The following is a 20,452-nucleotide window of genomic DNA, read 5'->3' as shown; positions in this document are numbered from 1 at the left end:
ACTTATACTATGCATGTGCACATAGAGTTATATAATTTCCTCTTTAAAATGTCTTCTAATGCCTTCTCTATCATATTTCTCAAAGAAAGAGGTTTTGTTTATTGATCCAATCTGTTCCTTCTGTGATGTATTCTGTATTATTTATTTATGCCATATTTTTATTATGACTGACATCTACTATATTTAGTTTTACTTTGTTGTCTTTGTTACCATTTTTAGTATATTCTTAGTTTATTATTTGTATTTCTTGTGTGTCCATGTGTGCTATTTAGAGCATTTAAGGCTCCAAGTTCTCTGCTTAATACAGATTTAGCTACGTCCCACGATTTTTGATATGTAGCATATCCACTGTCTTCCATCTAAACCCAGAAATAATGCAGCATTACATTTTAATTTTTTAAGTATAGGGTTACCATCCCCTACTATATATGTTGTTTAATTAATTTAAGTGCAATATAGAAAATGTGACCTGTATTATATATTCTCTTTAATATTTTATTTTATGATCATTTGAAAATATATTTCTTGTTCTTATTTAACATACCTCGTGTGTTGCTTGTTTACATATGTATTTTATCTATGGTGAATGTATGTTTCAATTTTCTTTCAATAATGACTTATTGAGTAAACCCTTGTATTCAAAATATTTAGGTTCCTTTTGAAGGGATATTTTGTATCCTGCGTTATTATATTTTAAGGTTGGTTTCCAGTCTCCCTCTGTCTCTTCTCTCACCCCTGCCTCTCTATGATTTTGCATCTTCCCCAAAACCCCAGCTTTCATCTCTTCCATGTACCCTGGACATTACATCTTCCAGTGGGAGATCCATAGCGGAGGATAGTATGGCTCAGCTTCTGGTCAGGAGCCTGTTTCTGTTTCTCTTCATTTGGCCCAGCAGTTTGCTAGAGGCTGTAGCTCTGCCTCTTTCAACAAGCAGCTAAGAGCTGACCATTGATCAGACTCTGAGCCTCAAGCCTGGCTTAGGGTCACCCATCTTGAATGAAACACATTTTGGTCCATCGCTTACCTCTGATCCTAGAGTCCCCTCCTAGTTCCAATGCTATTGTCCTCATGGTATGTCTGTCTGTTTTGTTCTATTTGCTCATGTTTGTGTTTTGGTTTCCTTTTTTTTTCTAGTCCACATTGATATTTGAATTATTTGTTCATCTAACCATGCATTGTTATGTATGTAGGTATCAACCAAACAGGTGATTAGGGTTTGAACTTACTGGATTTTTGCACAAGAATTTTTTTGTATTATTTTTATAGTATTGTTTTTCTGCCACATTTTAGTATACCGGATAGTGTGAGTCATGATAATGTCATTTTGGAGAGCTTTGTCTACATATAAAACAAGTTTTGGATTTAGTTAAAGTTTGAATGATTAACTTGGAATTAAAATAATGGCATGATCAAAATCTAAATTCTTTTTTTTTTTTTTTTTTTTTTGAGATAGGATCTCCAGTTGCCCAGTAAGTCTCTCACCTCAGCCTCCCCAGTAGGTGGAACTACAGGTGTTCACTACCACAGCCAGCTAGCTTGCTGTGATTTTCTTTAGTAGAGACGGAGTTTCACCATGTTTCCCAGGCTGATCTTGAACTCCTGAACTCAAGCCACCTGCCTGCCTTGGCTTCCTAAAGTGCTGGGATTGCAGGTGTAAGCCACCTTTCCTGGCCCGAAAACCCAAATTCTAAGACATTATGTTATGTCAGACAGCCTTGAATGTAGGGTTTCTTTGTTATAATTCTCAACTTGCATCTTAGGGAGATCTTTACGTAAATATCTAAACTGTATTTTTGCCCTGCTGATTTTCATATTCTGAAAGATGTCTGTATTACTTTCTTCTTATCAACCATATGTAATTTTGAAATGTATCGTAAGGTCCTAGAAAAATTTAGTGGGAATGTGAAGAATTCACTAGAATCTAAAGAATATATATATATATTTATATTCTTTATATATATGAATATATATAAAGTATATATATGTACTAAGTATGTATATATATACATATGTACTTTCTTATGTCTCTAATTGTCCAAATATAGTGACACCACACTCTCTCATACATAATAATTTTAATCCTGAAGATTATAGTAGTTATCTTAATTCTCATATTAAATATCATAGTTGTTAAAGCCATAGTCATGAGGTTTATAGTGACTTGAGACCTGTTTGAAGATCCTTAGATAAGAAATGATGTTGAATGTGAACTTGGCTCATTGACCACAAGGGATATGAAAAATGTGAATTTAAACATAAGGTCTTAAAGACAAATGTGGAATTTTGAACTTTCTTAAGTTAAAGCATCAATTTACCAGTATAATTCATTGCACAAAAATTAATATACTACTTTTGAAGTTCTGCTTTGATTACCTTGCATACTACCCTACAACTTATATTGTCAGCTTATTTCTTGCTATGTATCTAAAATGGACAGAATGTTGCAAGTTCTATTATATTTTTGAAAAAGGAAAAAAAAGCTTTGAATTGAAAATGAAAAATATTAATGATACAGCTTTAAACCTATTTTTTGTTTCAGTAATTCAGCATTTCCTTTAATAAACAAGAATAAATTCCTGTTCTGCAAATCTTAGTGAATATGTATTTTAATTAGATTTAAAATCCTGAGCATATAAACAAAAGATGTTATCATTACATAAATGGTTACACAAGTAGTGTTGATTATTCTGGGTTAGCATCATAAATTCTTCCTTTCACTTTGCTTGTATGTGAATGTGTGACAAGTTTCAGAGAGTACCAGATCAGAGAGAAGGACTTTAAAATCTTCATTTTTACCCAGAATTAACAAGCAGTGTGAACTAGATCAAGTCTCTATTTTCACATCTAAGAAATGAACAACTACATTAAATAGTACTTGTCTCTTTCTGCTTTATATATCCTATGTGTCCCTAAGCCAATTTAGCACTTCTGAATAAGAACAAAGCACAACAAATAAAAATGTTCAAAACAATGACATATTGGTGAATCCAGCATATTTTCATGAAAGCCCAGCGTAGAGAAGTATGAAATGATGAGATAAAGAAGGGAATGGATTTTTGATTATCTCTTTAAATTAGCAGTAAGACTCTAGATATAACAATGGTTTTAGAACTCAGAATATAATATTGCAGAATGCAGTTCTGACTAGAAGTCACATGACAGCAACAGTTGTGAATAAAATTCCCACACAATCTACTATATTACAAAAGAATAACAGAAAATATTGCTAGAATGGTAAGCAAAATCTGTCTGCTCTAGTTAGAATTACAACCTAATTTAAATGAGTCCAATGAACCTTTCTACAGAAGAAAGAATCCATTTTCATCAAAGTGGATTCAGCTTGTGGAATGCTGTGTGTGGTTGTGGCCCGAGTCAGAGCCCACTGGGACTGGCAGCCCCTGCCATCAGTATCTGTCATGGAGCAGACATTTCTCTTTGTATTATCAACCAGCTCCAGGCTCCTGGGCTGGTCAGACCGCAGGGAAACGCTGACAGTGAACTGTTGCACAGAGAGACCTGTAAGAGGTTCTCACTCTGTATTTAAAGGGCCTGGGAGCTGCAGGAAGACAGTGTTCCTGCCTCTTCTAAGTGGCATGTATGAAGTGACACCTGATTTAGCAGCTCTGACAGCCCACAGGAAACTTGACCCAGACAGAAACAGAATGTGAAATAACAGGAGCTCTCATCCTTGAATTTTAAAAAGAGGAGTAGGGGACTAAGAATTCTGAGTGTCCCTGGTAGCAAGGCATCATTTGGTGAGTTAAATGCACACCTTCATTTAATTTACCAAAACACCATGTATGCTTATAGAATTTAAATAATGTATCATTAATCATGTAGTAAATAGGTAGTTGTGGAGAAAAATAATCTTTTATCATAGGAATTGAAGCAGCAATTAAAACACAGCAATTAAAACTGTACCCTAGAATTCTACCACTTGGTTTCAAAATTTGTTTTGACCACTTAGCAGTGGTGACAACTTTGACAAGTTTTTAAAATTTTCTGTTCCTCTGTTTTCTTCATCTGAAAACATGCAGACAATGCTCATATTTTTGTTGTAATGTTCAAATAAGATTGTCTTAATTGTTTAGTCAAGCATCTAATGTTTAGTAATGGCTCAAAAATATTTAATGTTATTTTCCATTTGTCATGAAAATCTATGCTCATTCTAAAATGTCATTTGCCCTCCTGTATTTGAGTGTGCTGGTCATAATATCCATTGAAATATGCTTTTCAATGCTTCTATAATCTGCATATTTATGTATTTGCGGAAACCCAGCTTTACCTCTATTAAGAGGTACTATTTGATGAGTTTTAAGTAATTCATTATTAAAAATGAAAAAGTTAATATGTAGCTTTATCGTATCAGGAATTGGGACTAAAGAGCAACAAAGACACAGAAACACATTTTGTAAAAGCAAGAAAGATATGAGCTTTAAAAATACACAGAAACAGATTAAATCCTTCAAAAAAACATATATCCATGTGCCAATAACTGGAATGACTCACAAGTAAGTTGAGCTTAATGTATTGAAAAAAAAAAAAGAAGCGGTATACTTCCCCATGTATACTGCAACTTGGCTCTTCAGTCTATTTTGTAATGGATTAATAGCCTATTAATATTAATCCATCTGCTCTTATTGGAACCGAATCTTTGTAAATTACACAGCATTAGAAAAATATGTTTGAGGCCGGGCGCGGTGGCTCAAGCCTGTAATCCCAGCACTTTGGGAGGCCGAGACGGGTGGATCACGAGGTCAGGAGATCGAGACCATCCTGGCTAACACGGTGAAACCCCGTCTCTACTAAAAATACAAAAAAACTAGCCGGGCGAGGTGGCGGGCGTCTGTAGTCCCAGCTACTCGGGAGGCTGAGGCAGGAGAATGGCGTAAACCCGGGAGGCGGAGCTTGCAGTGAGCTGAGATCCGGCCACTGCACTCCAGCCTGGGCGACAGAGCGAGACTCTGTCTCAACAAAAAAAAAAAAAAAAAAAAGAAAAATATGTTTGAAAATGTTTGAAAAATATATTTAAATGTATTCATACATTAAGAGTTTTTGTTCAACAATATTTAACTAATGCTTACCATGAGCATTCACTTTTTTTAGCTTTACAAATAACTTTAAACAAAAAGCCATTATTCTTCCCACAAGGAGTTTACACTCATTGCAGAAAAAAGGCAGATCTACACGTAATACAATGAAAAATTCTAAACACAGTAACAATACAAAACAAAGCCAAAATGAAGCAGTGGAGATGACTGGAGATTCAAGGATAACATCCAAGCATTATTTCTGCAGTCTGTAATACAGCTTCCCAAGATAATTACACTGAGATCATTCACATCTCCCCCAATTCTTCAGACCTCTGTTCCAATGTTGCCTTCTCAAGTAATCCATGTAAAATTTTAACACTGCTCCATTGAGAAAAGTTGGGCCTACCTTATTAACTTTTAACACTAATGAAATATTTTTTACTAATTATTAATTATAAATATGCATTATATTACATGGTATACATTTTAATAACCTGGTTATTATTACTTATAATTAATTAGATTTATTATTAATGCATATCAACAGCTGGTCTGCTGCATGTTAACATATACATTTTTTTCTATCATACACTAGAATGAAGATCCGAAAAGGCAGAGATTATCTCCTCTTTAATGCTGTATCCCAAAGCCTAGAAGAATCAGAGACTTACTAGCTATCCAATAACTATCATTGAGTAAATAAATGACAGACATTTGCATGTAGGCCTCGAAAATAATTAGCAACTGAAGTGTTAGAGGTAGAATGAGGCAATAAGTTACTAGCAAAGAGAGTGCAGTATTTACAGGCAGCAATATACTAATGAAACTGAACATTTGGAGAATATTTGGAAATATAAAAGAGCTTGCATCCCTGGAATGCAATGAAAAGAAAAGTACTCAAAACGTGATAATATACACAGGGTCAATTTGTTCAGGGTATTTTGGGAATGCTTGAAATTTATTGTAAGTAGATCATTTATCCATGAGAGTGACTAAGTATTTTAGGAGTATCATTCTATAATCCCATTCACTTAGCTTTTATTTAATGGGTTCCTTCTGGTGGTAGACATTTGAGTTTTTTACAGTTATTAAGAATAAAACTACTATAAACATATATCAACAAGTCTATATGTGTACCCATATTGCATTTCTCTGGGATAATGAAGTTGTAAAATAGTTGAATCATACAATAATGTACTATATTTCTAAATTTACAAGAAATTTTTCATAAAGTTCTCTAAAATAATCTCATCCCACCTTTCTACCAGCATTATGTTAGGATTCCACTTTTTTCACATGCTCAGCAAACTTGGTAATTTTAGAATTTCTAGTTAGTGTGTAGTTACACATTATGGTTTTAATATGCATTTTCTTAATGAGTAATGATGTGTTTATGCTTATTGGTTATTCATATCTTTTGTGAACAGTTTAAACAATTTTTTCCATATTTTAAGACAAATGTGCATCTTCTATTATTGAGTTTTAACTGTTCTTCATACTTCCTAAACAGTGGTTTCTTTCAATCTTTGGCAATAAATCTGTGTGTGAATTAGAGAGAGTATTTGAAATTTGGGCATTTTTAATTCTTGCTTCACAATTAATTCCCCTGGGCTCTTTAGATTCCGTCTTGCACATGTATGCAGTTTTCCTGACAGTCAAGGATGCATGAGGAGTTATATAGCTTTCCATGCCTCCCTAATTTCAAAGGTCCCACTAATCTTTTGGCAGAATTATCACTGACTCAACCAAGACACTAATTCCAGGCCTGCATAGTCGTGGGTTTCCTCATTGTTTCTTACAGACTGTGCTTTATTTCTGACAATGTGACCAGGCATGGGTACTTACCTTCTGCTGAAAATCCAGTCGCCCTCTTAGCAGTGAAGCTGCTTTTTAATCCTTTTCCAGCCCCACTATAGTAATATTAGCAAATCAAACTTGGCAGGGCAGAGGTTTTGGGTTAAGGGAAGGGGAAGTGGAATGGCTCCAGGCAAGAAGCCTACAGATTCCTACTGTTTTCCCCATTATTCAAGAGTTTTTCTTGAATAAACACTTACCAATTTGGAACTTTGTACAGTTCCAGGGATGAAAAATTGTGGACGTTTTCTTGGCAATATTTTCCAGTTTTTAACTTGTATTCTTTGATTTGGGGAAGACAATTTGCCGATATCTACTGTCCACTGTAGCTAGAAATTAAAAATGTATTTGATGTGTTTGATGCTATTTTAAATGCTATTTTAAATTTTCTTTTTTGTTGTTGTCACTTTTATTAATGCTATTTAGAAATGCCATTAATTTTTAACAACCTACTATCAAGTAAAGTTGTTTAATTTAGTTTTTCATTCTAATATTTCTTTGGTAGGCTTTTCTAGATTGTGTACATGCACAGTCATATGACCATGAGTAATGACAAGTTTATTTCACTTTATTCAATCTCATTCATTTCCTTTTCTTGCATTTTAGACCATTTAATTTATCAAGTATGACTCTGAATTGAATTAGTGATAACAAATATCTTTGTCACATTTTTGTTCTTAGAGGGAAATAATTATATACATTACATCAAATTAAGAATGCCTTATTAGGGGACTCTGAGGAAGATGGTGGATAGGAGACAGGGCTCATATACAGCTTCCACTTGAACAGAAAGAACAATGTGTGGAGACTCACACCATGAACTTTTGCTTGAAGAACCACTGCAGGAATGTACCAGAAAAAAAATAATAATAAAATAATTCACAAAGCCTTTGAAAAAAGTGGTATACTGCTACAAGTTCCAAGAGACAGGAGAAAAATGCGAGTTCTAAAAGTGTGAGGGGGGAACCTACATTTGAACACACATCCTCACTGGGGAATGTAAAAATCCACATCACTAGAGAAAGATTTAACCTGTAATAGAGCTGAAGTGAATGTAAGGAGCTGCACAAAATATAAAAGTAGAAGCAGCAGTGGGAAGAGTCTTGTAGGTATTCCCAGTCTCCAGCTTGAGACCAGGAAAACCATCTCTGACCACACCTCACATGGACCCTCAGGGAAGGCAACCAACAGAATCAAAAAACGGTTCCAGGATAAAAGAAGTTTCCAACCGAAATTTGTAACGATTTCTACTGGGCACAAATTTTCTTGAGAAGAATTTGGAGCATGAATGAGAATTGCTTCAGATATGAATACAGGAGCCTCTGCCATCAAATCTGCATGCTTGCTTTCTTAGTAGTGAAACTTAAGGCCTGGGGCAAGGTCTGAGCAGGGGACTGCAGGAGCAAGACCAGCCTTGCCAACTGCATGGGAACTGGGTGAGGACTTTTGCTCCTGGCTATCCCCCAATTCTCCGGAAAACTATATGACACAGGAGAGACAGCCATAATCCCATCTGGAACATACCCCATTGACCTGAGAACCACCCCCACAACAGTGGCTGCAATAAGCCCCACCGAAGCAGAGTCTGAACCCAAAGCCACCCAACCCAGCTCCCATCTGATAGCCCTGGTAGCCAAACACAAAAGACATAAACTCTTCGGAGCTTTATGGCCCTGCCCATTACCTGAGAAACCAGATTACTTACCCTAGCAAACCTAGTAGTGCAAGCTTACATCCCTCTAATACTAGCACAGCTGGTGCTCTTTTCAAGGCACCACCTCCTGGCAGGAGACCAACCAACTCAGGCCATCACTACAATACATGACAGGAAAGTTTCTCTTTCCTGCAGCCAGGAAAGAGAAAAAACAGCTGGTCCCACTGCCTGCAAAATCCTGGCTAACCAGAGGTCCCGAGTTTGTCCATGTGACAACTTCATTGCTAGCGTAACCAGCTTTTGAGAAAGCCAGCACGCTAAGCATTTCTACAACCAAGCATTCTCACAGAGTCTACTTCACTGTCCTGTCACTCCCACCAGAGCAGGTGCTGATAACCACAGCTGGGAGACCTGAAGATGGATTACATCACAGGACTCTGCAGACATTCCACAGCACCAGCCCAGAGTCTGATAACCCTGCTGGGTGGTCAGACCCAGAAAAGCAGTAACAATCCCTGCAGTCTGTCTGTCAGGAAGCCCCATTCCTAGGGGAAGGGTAGAGCAACATACCAAAGGATTACCCGATGAGACAAAAGACTCTGAAGCGCAGGCCTTGAGTTCCAGATCTTTCTGATGAAATAGTCTGCCTAAATGAAAAGAAAAAAGAAAAGTAATTCTGGTAATGTTACAAAACAGGGTACTATAACATCCCCAAAAAGATCACATTAGCTCCCCAGCAATGGATCCAAACCAAGAAGAAATCTCTGAATTGCCAGATATATATAGAAGGTTGATTATTAAGCTACTCAAGCAGATATCAGAGAAAGGTAAAAAAAAAAAAAAAAGAAAAAACTTAAAGAAATTAAGAAAAAAATATAGGATATGGATGAAATATCCTCCAGAGAAATAGATATCATAAAGAGAAAACAATCACAACTTCTGGAAATAAAAGACGCACTTAGAGAAATGTAAAGCAGACTGGAAAGTTTCGATAATAAAATAGAAAAACAAGAAGAAATATCTTCAGAACTCAAAGACAAAGCTTCAGATGAAGACAAAGAAAAAAGAATAATAATAAAAAAGAACAAAGCCCACAAGAAATTTGGGATTCTGTTAAATGGCCATCCCTAAGAAGAATTGGTTTTCCTGAAGAAGAAGAGAAATCTAAGAGTTTGGAAAATTTACTTGAAGGAATAATAGAGGCAAACTTTCCTGGTCTTGCTAGAGATACAGACACCTAAATACAAGAAACTCTGAAAACACCTGGGGAATTTATCACAAAAAGATCATCACCTTATCACGTAGTCCTCAGGTTATCTAATGTCAAAATGAAGGAAAGAATTTTAAGAGCTGTGAGACAAAAGCATCAGGTTACCTGATTAACAGCGGATTTCTCAATAGAAAACATACAAGCCAGAAGGGATTGGGGTCCTACCTTTAGCCTCCTGAAACAAAATAATTGCCAATTAAGAGTATATCTAGCAAAATTAAGCTTTATAAATGAAGGAGAAATAGTCTTTTTAAGACAAATAAATGTGAGAAAATTTGCCACTATCAAGCCAGCACTACAAGAACTGCTAAAATGAGTTCTAAATCTTAAAACAAAACCATAAAATACATCAAAATGCAACCTCTTTAACTATAAATCTCACAGATTCTATAAAACAATAACACAATGACAAAAATAAAAAAAAAACAAGCTACTAAAGCAACAACCAACAGGATGAATAGAACAGTGCCTCATATCTTAATACTAACATTAAATGTAAATGGCCTAAATGCTCTATTTAAAATATACAGAATGGTAGAATGGATAAAAATCCACCAACTGAGTGTCTGCTATCTTCCAGAAACTCATTTAACACATAAGGACTCACATAAATTTAAGGTAAAGGCGTGGTAAAAGATATTCCACATAAATGGAAACCTAAAGTAAGCAGGAGTAACTATTCTTATATCCGTCAAAACAGACTTTAAAGCAACAACAACAAAAAAGACACAGAGAGTCATTATAAAATACCACATTTCTAAACATGTATGCATGTAACACTGGAGACCGCAAATTTTAAAACAATTACTAGTAGAATTAAGAAATGAAATAGATAGCAACACAATAGTAGTGTGGGATGTCAATACTACGCTGACAGCATTAGACATGTCGTCAAGGCAAATTTAACAAAAAACAATGGACTTAAACTACATCCTAGAAAAAAATGGACTCAACAGATATTTACAGAACATTCTACCCAACAACTGAAGACTACACATTCTTTTCATCAGCACATGGAACATTCTCCAAGATCGGCCGTATGATAGGTCACAAAACAAGTCTCAAAATTTAAGAAAATTGAAAATATATCAAGTATCCTCTCAGACTATAGTGGAATAAAACTGGAAATTTACTTCAAAAGAAACCCTGAAAACTATACAAATACATGAATATTAAACAATTTGCTCTTGAATGATCTTTGGGTCAACAACAAAATCAAGATGAAAATGTAAAAAATTCTTTAAACTGAATAATAGTGACACAACTTATCAAAACATCTGGGATACAGAAAAAGCAGTGCTAGCCTACATCAAATAATCTAAAAGAGCACAAATAGACAACCTAAAGTCACACTTCAAGGAACTAGAGAAGCAAGAACAAACCAAACCCAAACCCAGCAGAAGAAAAGAAATAACAAAAATCAGAGTAGAACTAAATAAAACTGAAATAAAATAATATAAAATATAAATGAAACAAAAAGCTGGTTCTTCAAAAAGACAAAGAAAATTTATAAATGGCATATAACAAAGATAGTATGCCAGCATCAAGTGAGTTTCATATTAGGGATGCAGGGATGGTTTAACATAAGCAAGTGAATAAATGTAATACATTAGATAAACAGAATTAAAAATAAAAACCATATAGTTATCTCAATAGATGCAGAAAAAGCATTTAGTGAAATCCAGTATCCCTTTATGATTAAAACCACCAGCAAAATTGACATTGAAGGAACATACCTCAGGTAGTAAAAGCCATTCATGACAAGCCCATAGCCAACATTATGCTGAACGAAGACAAGTTGAAAGCATTCCACCTGAAAACCGGAACAAAATAAAGCTGTCCTGTTTCACCACACCTATTCAACATAGACCTGGAAGGCCTAGCCAGAGCAATCAGACAAGAGAAAGAAATAAAGGGCATCCAAATTGGTAAAGAGGAAGTTAAATTCTCACTGTCTTCCAGTGATAGGATCATACTGAGAAAAATCCTAGAGACTCATCCAAAAGGCTCCTAAATCTGATAAATAAATTCAGTGAAGTTTCAGGATACAAAATCAATGTACACAAATCAATAGCGCTGCCAAACATCAACAAAAATCACACTGGGAATCAAATCAATAACTCAATCTCTTTACAACAGCTCCAATAAAATAAAATAAAATACTTAGGAATATACCCAAGCAAGGAAGTACAAGATCTCTACAAAGAAAACTACAAACATTGCTGAAAGAACTAATCAATGACACAAACAAGTGGAAACACAACCCATGCTCATGTATGGGTAGAATCAATATCGAGAAAATGACCATACTGCCAACAACAATCTAAGGATTAAATGCAATTCCCATAAAAATACCATCATCATTCTTCATAGACATAGAAAAACACAGTCCTAAAATTCACATGGAACCAAGAAAAAAAAAAGAAAAAGGAAAAAGAGCCCTCGTCGCTAAAGCCAGACTAAACCAGAACAAATCTGGAGGTACTGCATTACCCAACTTCAAACTATACTGCAAGGTTATAGTTACCAAAACAGGATGGTACTGCTAAATACATTGACACATAGACCAATGGAACAGAATGGAGAACCCAGAAATAAAGCCAAATTTAACCAATGGATCTTCATCAAAGTAAACAATACCTTTAAATGTATTGTTTAAGACAAACAAATGCTGAGAAAATTTGCCACTATCAAGCCAGTACTACAAAAACTGCTAAAAGGAGTTCTAAAGTTGGTGCTGGGATAATTGGCCAGTCACATGTAGAAGAATGAAACTGGATCCTCATCTCCCACCTTACTAAAAATCTAAGATCTAAAACCATAAAAATTCTAGAAGATAACATTAGAAAAATCCTTCTAGACATTGGCTTAGGCAGAGAACTGCATGACCAAGAACCCAAAAGCAAGTACCACAAAAGCAAAAATAAATAGTCTACATCCTCATTGTCTTCATATTAAATAGGCTGAGCAGAAGAGGAACAGAAGGGGGTTGGTCCTCCTATCTCAAGTGTGGCAGAGGTGGAAGAAAACTTATGTATAATGGGACTTGTGCAGTTCAAGCGTGTATTCTTCAAGGATCAACTAAATATTATTTTGGTAATTAAATTTATGTTGAATTTTATAGAATGATTTTCTTATATCAGATAGTCATGTTTTTTTCTTTGATTGTATTAATGTTTAGATTTATTTGGTTGTTTTAATTGAAACAAGATTGCATTACTCAATTAAGTCTACAGTGGATTTGTGTTTATTCTTGTGTTCATTTGTTAAGTTCTGTTTATTATGAATTTTTATCTTTTTCATCCAAGTGTATTTGATAAGCTTTTTCATAATATCTTCATGATCTGTGTAACATTTGACACATAGTTGATACTTCAGTGTCTACTCAGGAAGTTATTGATATACATTAATCTGAGTATATCATTTCAGATTAATAACAAGTTCTTAAAAATAAATGAAAAGCAAAAAATATACTGAAAAGTTTTGCTATTCTGAGATATAATCACATTTGTAACTAGATCTTCAATTTTTCATATTTTCCTATAAAATTTTACATGTTTTAATTTCTAAGATAATTGAGGCACTTTGGCTTTTGGCATCTTAAATCAAAGTTTATATGAAAAAAGAATGGTTCCTAAAAGATATTATTTGTCTTTAGAGTATTTTGATTCTAGCTTTAGTAAAATAACTACTTTATTAATAACTATCTTATTTGATAGTTAATAATTGTAGTTTATTAATAACTATCTTATTTGATCTAATTTAATTTTCCACCTTTTATTGTTACTTTATAAGAACATTTTAATTAATTAGAATTTTTATTGCTTGGAATCAATAGTTGTTTACAGTTCGTTAAAAACTTGAAAATATGAGTACATTTTGCATTGAATCACTGATGACTTATTATAATTATAATACTTCTAAATCATAGTATTATTACAGGAATTTGTAAAGCAATTAGACGTTATGGGTATTTCATATATATATATAAAATCTTTTCCACCTCAAATGAGTATTCTTAAATTAGATCTTATTAATATTCAGATTCTTTTTACACAGGAAACTGAGTCTCAGCAGATTCTAACAGAATGGAGGGGTTATTAACCAAGTTACGTTATTAAAACCTTTGAGAATATCCAAGCTCATTAGCCCCATGTAATGTACACTTCAGAGTTAATAGAGGCCAAAAGAGTGGTTTGAGATGATGATACACCTTGTAGAATAGGCTCATTCTCTTCCTATGTGGTTTTCTCTTGTACCCCAGCTTTAAAACACAAGCAATTAATTTTTTTTTACCTCACTTCAGCAAAGTCACAAATTAGTATGAAAAGTCAGAAATTTTCTGTGTTACCCAAAGATAGCTAAAACTGCAATTGTGCAATCTTTGAATGACAACACTACATTCCAAATCCTATTTTATTTTGAGTTAATATGGAAAGAAAAATCTAATTTTATTAATAATTATTTGCATCTCAATGTATTCATGAATAAGCAGACTACTCCATATTAATATAATATTATTAACAACTTTATTGTATTTCATGCAAAAATAACAAATACATCAAAATCTTCAAACATACAAAATTTGTATATCTGTATGTGTATTCATGTATTAATATTTTACTACTACTAATACTTCTCTGGAAAGAAGTATTAATCATTGTCTTACCCTGAATTTAAATCTTCCCTCTTTATGGTGACCAGAAGCCAAATTACATTAACAGGATAAAAAAAAAAAATAAAACTGGTGTGCATAGCTCTTCAAGAGCATCACATCAAATTACCCGGGCTGTACTTTCAGTTGCCTATCAAATATGTAACTTTTTTTACAGTGAACTTGATATACCCTCTTGTGTACTATAAGGTATAATTGCCTTTATAAATTGAAAAGAAATTTCTAACTTCAAACCTCAATCAAAAATCTTTATCTGTACTTGAAACAGTCCCACCTGTCCCGTTCCTGCTATCAGTTTCTTTAAATGTTAATATTAATAATATAGTTAGCATCTGGCAGTTAACTAGAAACAAGTATAAATATCTGCTGCTGTGTAGCAGATAAATTACCATTTATCCTAGAATAGTTCACATTGATGTTTTACACTCATTTTAATTGCATCTTCACAGAAATTTTATGTAGCTGGCTCTGACTTATGAAAACTTGATTTGCTTAATGCCCCCACTCATAAAGCAATGCTGCTGCTGCTGCTTTTCTTTCTACTCACTCCTCAAGACCATAGTACCTTTTATCACAACTACGGAGGCCATATAAAAGCTAGTCAAACAAACAAGCAAAAAGAAAAAAAAGCTAAACACACACACAAAAATAAAAAAGATAAATAAAATGCCTTTAAAGAATCAGTGGTAAGAAGTGGGAAAAAAAGAAAAAAAACAATAAATGAGGAGAGAACGTTGACAATATTTCTTAAATTGTGGTCACTAGTTTCACTTTTATCAGAATTCTCTCATTTGATTGTTAAAATGCAGATTTCCAGGTTTTACGTCAGTTGTATTGAGTCAAATTCTCTAAGCTACACTACCAGAATGTATTAACATTTAAGTTAAAACTCCATTGATATTGATTTAGAAAATGTAATAACTCAACTTGATAGACTCAGATGGGAGAGCCCATGAACCTGCATTTTAAATAATAATTTATTTTAATGAAGTTATTTATTCTGCAAACATTTTTTCCCATACTTCTCAGTAAAACAGAGGACTGACAGACTCAGAATCTTAATATTTGAAATAAAAAAGTAATTTTAGGAAAATAGCCTTTAGGGGATGATAATGCTAGCCTGGCTGAAATATTATTTGTGACGTTTACCTGAGGTTACTTTGTCACTAAAAAGATGAATATTCAGACTTGGAATACTTACATTAACCAGGGATTGATGCATGAACAGTTTTGATCTTCTTCTTAACTGCGGCTTGATGAGAAAATTAAAGATTCCTGTAGTATTCTGATAAAAAATAGCCTCTCTTCTCAAGATGCTAGAATATTGTTTTGTACAAAAATGGAAAATTATTGTATTCCAAACGTAAAAACAGAACTTTGGAAGTGCACATTTCTAGGAGTTATTGATCATGGGAACGACATGTTTAAAGTCCATGCAGAGACAGGGCTTGAGAATATAGGCTTTATGTGAGGGAACGAGCTAGAGGTGGTTATTTGCAAAAAGGAGGGAGATGAAATACAGCACTCTATCATCCATCAATGGAAATCCGTCTTTGGGTGGACAACCTTAAGAGTGCTATGAATAAGATTAGAACCTGTCTTATTCTCTACAGCTATACTAAATTACTCAAAACGTTATTGACTTAAAACAGCAGCAATAAACATCTCAGTTTCTAACAGTCAGGGACACACAAGTGTCTTAGCTGAATGGTCCTGGGCCTTGGTTTCTTAAGCGGTAACAAGTCAGAGTACACTCATCTGATGGCTTGCCTGGGGTGATAAATTCAATTTTTCCTTCCTTCCTTCCTTCCTTCCTTCCTTCCTTCCTTCCTTCCTTCCCTTTCCTTCCCTTCCCTTCCCTTCCCTTCCCTTCCCTTCCCTCCTTTCTTCCTTTCTCCTTTCCTTTCCTTTCCTTCTTTCTTTTTCCTTTTGACACAGAATCTTGCAACATTGCCCAGGTTGGAATACAATGGCACCACCTTGGCTCACTGCAACTTCTGTCCCCAGGGCTCAAGCAATTCTGCCTCAAGCCTCCCGAATAGCTGAGACTGCAGATGTGTGTCCCCAAGCTTGGCTAATTTTTGTATTTTTTAGTGGAGATGGAGTTTCACCATGTTGGCCAGGCTGGTCTTGAACTCCTGACCTCAACTGATCCACCCATCTTAACCTACCAAAGTGCTGGGATTCAGGCATGAGCCACTGCGCCCAGCCAGAAATTCACTTCTAATCCACACATGCTTGGCAAGTTGAGCTGCTTATTGGCAAGAAGCCTCAGTTCCTCCCTATGTCAATGTCTCAGTGATGGGCCTGTTGACATAGTGACTTGTTTCCCCTGGAGCAAGTGATCCAAGAGATAACAAAGTGGAAGCTGCAATGTCTTTTTTTTTTTTTTTTTTTTTTTTTTTTGTTGAGACGGAGTCTCGCTCTGTCGCCCAGGCTGGAGTGCAGTGGCCGGATCTCAGCTCACTGCAAGCTCCGCCTCCCGGGTTTACGCCATTCTCTCGCCTCAGCCTCCCGAGTAGCTGGGACTACAGGCGCCCGCCACCTCGCCCGGCTAGTTTTTTTGTATTTTTTTAGTAGAGACGGGGTTTCACCGTGTTAGCCGGGATGGTCTCGATCTCCTGACCTCGTGATCCGCCCGTCTCGGCCTCCCAAAGTGCTGGGATTACAGGCTTGAGCCACCGCGCCCGGCCGCTGCAATGTCTTATGACCTATCCTTGGAAGTCACATACAATCATTCCCGTGATAGCCTTTTGGGTTATATTTACTGTAAGTCCTATTCTGGGTTAGAAGAATGCACAGGATGTCAAGTTAATACAAGGAGGCAATGATTATCAGGGATTGTTTTAGGAGCTGACCAGTCCAGAAGCCAAATTGTTTCACTATTCTTGGCAGATGGGAGGCCTAAACTGTAGTTAGTTATGTGGTATAGAAATTTCAGCCCACAGACTTTACTTATGGAAATACTAGTTCTAAGTCATTCACCTTGAGGCAGTCAAACATTCAATTTTTATAGTACAGCAAAAATACAGCTAGTAAAGGGAATGAGCATATACTATGAGTTCTAGCCAAATAAGAGCCATTTTATTTGTTAGTTTCCTACTAATCCTTTAAAATTTATTCAATAGAAAGTGCATGAACCTTCCTGTGGCTAAACATTTGGTCACTTTCCATGAGATTTCTGATAAATCATAAATAACAGAAACTTTTGCATTAGTTTTAAATAACAAACACAATATTTTCCCTTTTTTAATAGCCAAAGCAGTTTACCAGCTTTTGGCATTTGAGATGGGGGCACAGGGGGGACAGACATGGAAAGACAGACTTTCTTCCCTGTCCTTGTTTTTAACTGCTGTTACTCATTTATTGAAACACAGTAAGGATAAATGGTACAAGGAAAGGGATATCTTTCCTCAGCCAACATTCTTGAAATCTGGGGAAATGTTTAAATCTCACCCTTACTCTTATCCAAACTTGTATGATCTCTTCACAGTGGTCCAATTACCTCTTGGACTGGATTTAACAGAGCTCAGTCCAACTCCCTGTTTTGTGTGGTCCAGATCTGTTCTACATTAAAAACTCACACATTCTTGAGCCCATTATCTTGTAATACGAAGGTAGTTATTTCCTTAATGGAAAGCAATTCAAGTTTTCTGTGCTGCCCCTGAGACATCACGGATTGAACTTAGACACCAGAGGACACTTCTGAAGTCCTCTGAGTAAGCTTCTGGAAGCACCCTTCACCAGACGAGAGGTAAGGAGTAGAAACTGTCCCCACCCCTTTGGGAACTGAACTATATTTAGATTCATAGCAATTTGAAGACCCCTCCCAAAGTCTCCTCAAAATGTCCTCTCCAATTTCACATTCTAGATTATTTTACAGCCTCAATCTGTTATGGTGTACATGGACCAACAGTTATACAATCATACGTTAAAGCTTAAGCATGCAACATCTGTTTATTTTCAAAACTCAGATCAAAAGGCCCATGTTAAGGACTGTATCATAATATATTTGTCTGGCCTGGATGCCTTACTATCATGATGTAAGAGATATCCAAAATATCTAAAACGTCTCTCTCTCCTTTTTTTTAAAATTCCAAGTTAGAATCTAGATTCCAAAGGTAAGCCTTATTTGACTACAAGCCAGTGATCTCTGGTTACCGACTTCACTTCTGTTCTGGTTATTTCTGTCACTCTCTTTTTTTTCTTTTTCTTTTGACTTCTAATATCATCTTTTTAGGATAATGAATAATTCAAAGTATAACTAATTGTGAAAAATATGTAAAAGAGGGTGAGTTCAAGATAATAGGGGAGAGGCACTGTAATTATTTCAAATATATTATAAACATCAAGTATCAGCCCAAATTAAGGGCTTAATATTAACTATTCAATATGCTTAGGGTTATCTTTCCTCAGATCTTTGCTTGGCTAATTTTTTCATCCTTTTCAAGTTTTTACTTAAATCTCCCCTTGTAAATGAACTTGCTCTTAACAATTTAATACTGTAATCTTTCTCACGCCTTTCCCCATTTTGTACTCCGAGTATTTTATATGTTATTCTAGAATTTCCATGCAATATTTATCACCTTCTTATATACTATGCAGGTCACTTCTTTATTACATTGTATATTATCTATATTGGGAGACTGAATATACAACTAAACAATGGCCAGACCAAATATAAAAATAGAACACTGACTGACACCTCGCAGCAACCTGTCTAGGAAAACATCTCCTTATAATAAACACCCCAGGAAGCCAGTCTGCTGTAAGTCAGACTTGTAACAATTCAGACTCCTATCTCCAGTAATGATCCAGGAAACAAAACAATAACTTTCATAACAAGCAGCCCAAAATGGTCACTACTTAATAACTGACAGTTCATATAATTTTTATTCTGCTTCCAACTTAGGACCAACAAGAAAAGCCAAACATGCATCCCTAACCAGTTGCAAAGAATACCTGCTTTGCATTAACCCGCCTAGACTTCCCCGTGCCAACGGCCTCCAATCAGGTAATGCTTGAAGCGTTGCATTTTTCACACTGTAAATCTTTCCCCGTCTTCTGTCTGTCTTTGATTCTTTGCCAAAACGTAAGAGACAGAGGCTCTTTTACTATAGCAAAGTGTGAATATATAACATTTAAATATTCTGATTTAGTTGGTTGGTCATCATTTATATTTATAGTATCCTTACCGTAAATCTCCTCACTTTCAGAATATGATAGTAAATTTTATGTGCCAATTAGTCTGGGTCATAGTGCCCAGATATTTATTTAGTGAAACATTATTCTAGATGTTTCTGTAAGGGTTTTTTGTTGTTGTTGTTGTGTTGTGTTTTGTTTTGCTTTGTTTTTCTTGCTTGTTGTTTGTTTTTTAGGTTAACTTTAAATCAGTGGATTTAAAGTAAAGTAGTTTGTCTTCCATAATGTCCTCCATAATGTTGCTGAAACTCATCCAATTAGTTAAAGGCTTTAATAGGACCAGTGACTGCCCTATCCCAGAGTAAGAAAGAATTCAGACTTGGATTAAACATCAGCTCTTCCCTGAGTCTCCAGCCTGTCAACCTATCTGGCCGATTTTGGACTTGTCAACCTCCATAAGCCTCCTTTCTTTGTTTTAAATAACCAGTTCCTTAAAATACATTTCTCTCTCTCTCTCTCCCTCTCTATACACACACACACACACACACACACACACACACACAATCTATTAGTCCTGTTTCTTTGAAGAACCATGATTAATATACCAAATACCACAAATCAACCACCTCCCCAATCTGCCATGTGGGAATATAAACTCCAGGAAGGAAGGCTTTGGGTCACTTTTGTCCATCGAGTGTATTAGTCTATTTGAGCTTACAAACTATCGTAAACTAGATAGCTTCTCAACAACAAAAATGTTGTCTCTAACAGTTTTTGAGGCTAAGAAGTCCAGTATTAAGGCACATGGCAAATGTGGTGTCTG

At 35.3% G+C, this 20,452-nt stretch overlaps 1 long non-coding RNA gene across 1 annotated transcript; it reads left to right on the top strand.

The window, feature by feature from the left end:
* Positions 1-3,495: 3,495 nt before the first annotated feature.
* Positions 3,496-19,507, top strand: LOC117076874. The gene is made up of 3 exons (XR_004434511.1): positions 3,496-3,756; positions 17,981-18,241; positions 19,400-19,507. It is a non-coding gene; the product is annotated as an uncharacterized LOC117076874 (long non-coding RNA).
* Positions 19,508-20,452: the final 945 nt, after the last annotated feature.

This window comes from Trachypithecus francoisi, unplaced genomic scaffold (genome assembly GCF_009764315.1).
Source record: "Trachypithecus francoisi isolate TF-2019V2 unplaced genomic scaffold, Tfra_2.0 Lachesis_group0, whole genome shotgun sequence".
Lineage (NCBI taxonomy): Eukaryota > Metazoa > Chordata > Mammalia > Primates > Cercopithecidae > Trachypithecus > Trachypithecus francoisi.
This window is presented reverse-complemented; position numbering and strand designations above follow the sequence as displayed.